Here is a 2,578-nt window from a genome sequence, read left to right on the forward strand (position 1 = left end):
ACAAGGATTCCCGACACTGAAAGACCGTACACTAAACTTGGTGGGCATGTAACACCACATGGATGGCATGGAACCATCATTTTTGTTTGATCTGTAGCCCCCGCTGGACTGGACCCCGAAGGAGGGTGGGGCAGACACAGTTTTCTGTGAATATCTTGAGAACCGTGGGGCCTAGGATGACCAATTTTTCTGTATGTTTGCCTCCAGGGGTCATGTTAACCCATTCCATGTGCACACATGTGCATAAACAGATACACACGCACACACACACACACATAAACATAAACATGTACACACACACAAGAATTTCTCAATTTATGAACAGGCAAGATGGGGTGGGGTTGTATCAAATGAATTTTACATGTGAAATCTATGAACTAATCATGTTTTGGTACTTGTTGTCTAGCAGATACCAGTGAGAATTGAGTGTGGATAATGCAATTTAGTGAGACAGTTAAAATCATATAGGCCTTTCAGCGTGATTTATTTTTGAGGAAAAAATGTGCTGGACTGGGCGGCGGTCATATTTTGTACCGCTCTGGGGTACATCTAGTTTATTTAAGGGGCTACCGGAGGAGTTTTGGGCGTTAGTCAAAAAAGACGTGACCCTCCCTCGCCAGCAAGAATTTTTTCTATGACCCTCCAAAGTGATTGAGAAAAAACGCATGACCCTCCCCAGTCCCAACAATTTATTGATGCCTTCTGTAGGCTACTGGGTCAATTTGGGAGCAATTTGGTCGTTTGCACAATTTCACAGAATCACCGGGACCGAAACAAACCTGTCAACTTTTCCCGGGTTTATCGCATATTTTAACTTTTTCCTCGCTGTCTTAGGAGGAGCTGCAGGGCCGTCGCAAGGGGTGCGAGGCCCCAGCGAATCCTTGACAGATGCATGAACTTGCGTGCATGAAATCATGAGATAGCCTGTTCAACTTGAAAAGCTTCACCCGATGCCAGTCACTGATCGCAATTTCAAATTTCGGGAAGCATTGTTCTATCTTTTTAAGTTTAAGTGCAGTAGGCCCTTATCTGCCCCTTTGGAATTATATCTCGAGCCTATTATAAGGCCCAGTGCGTTATGTCCTGGGATTCGGACGTGCTCAAAAAGAAAAGAAAAAACACTTTTTTTATAGATGGTTATAATATGAGGAGCAATATGAGTCTGAACTCCGTGTCATTCAGAGTCAACCCTCTTGTTGCTTTGATATCTTTTTCGTTGTCGTTTGAACGTCGGCAAGCAGGCATGTTGCGGCTGCAATTTAAGTGAAATTTCTACAGTAGGCCTACAACATGCAGCATGCTTGTTAGGCTGGGCTACTGTCTTGTACTGTCAGGTAAATGTTCAACAATTGCTGGTGTGCAGGCTATAATCAATTAGCTAAATCATTTGTCCAGGTGTTTAACGCAAAAGGTGCGTTGATATCTTTTTCGTTTGACTGTCGGCAAGCAGGCATGCTGCGGTTGCAATGAATGAGGATAATTGGTTTTATCTGCGGATTTATTTTTTTATCCTATCCTATCCTATCCTACATATCCCCTCTCGCTTTCTCTCTCTCCATCCCTGCACACGGTGCTTTCTTAAAGGAGCTGCACCATTTTACAACAATTGCATCTACATTTTCATATTAGAATGTTTTGTCTGTTTTAGAACCAAGCAAACTGCAGTGCCCCACTGAAAGTCATGCACTTATCGTTACACTATCAAATCTATAAGTAACCGTGACAAATAGGGTATAAGATATATAAACTCACGCTACTGTATTATTATATATGTTTGGTAATGGCTCACTGCTTCATGGAAGCAGTTAAGTCAAGTCGCATCAAAAATAGTAGTGGCAGAACTCCCAAGTGACACCTTGTGGTTGTTTGTGTCAACTGCAGTTTGTGCCATTTCTGCTGAGAAAATGTGGTGCGTGATTCATGAAGGAACCCGTCCAAACTTAACTGGGACCCACTGTGTGTGTGTGTGTGTGTGTGTATGTGTATGTATATGTGTGTGTGTGTGTGTGTGTGTGTGTGTATGTATACGAGTGTGTGTGTGTGTGTGTATGTTTATGTATATGTGTGTGTGTGTGTGTGTGTCAGTACACAGGTGTTGCTAGTCGATCCATCCCAGCCATTCCATTCCATTCTGCCCCATTTTGGGCTTCCATTCCTGATTCCACCTTATTTTAATTTCCATTTATTTCCCTGATTTACCTTTATTTTAGATACATTTACATTTTACCCTGATTTACACTACACCTTTATTTTTTCACCATTTCATGGATACTGACTGTAGTTTACGTTTGACATTATTACTTTAATAAATATTTGTTAGCGCTTATCTACGTGTGGTCTCATGTTAAATCACCACAAACGAGCCTGGTGGTCTTAACAACACACACACGCACACACACATACATATAAACCCACACAAATGCCACAGACATGAACACACACACTTACAACAGATGTAGGAGAAGAAATTAGGACAAAACTACAGTGTAAGTGTGTGTGTGTGTGTGTGTGTGTGGGTATGTGTGTGTGTGTGTGTGTGTGTGTGTGTGTGGGTATGTGTGTTTGTGTGTGTGTGTGT

Source organism: Alosa alosa, chromosome 22 (genome assembly GCF_017589495.1).
Source record: "Alosa alosa isolate M-15738 ecotype Scorff River chromosome 22, AALO_Geno_1.1, whole genome shotgun sequence".
NCBI lineage: Eukaryota > Metazoa > Chordata > Actinopteri > Clupeiformes > Clupeidae > Alosa > Alosa alosa.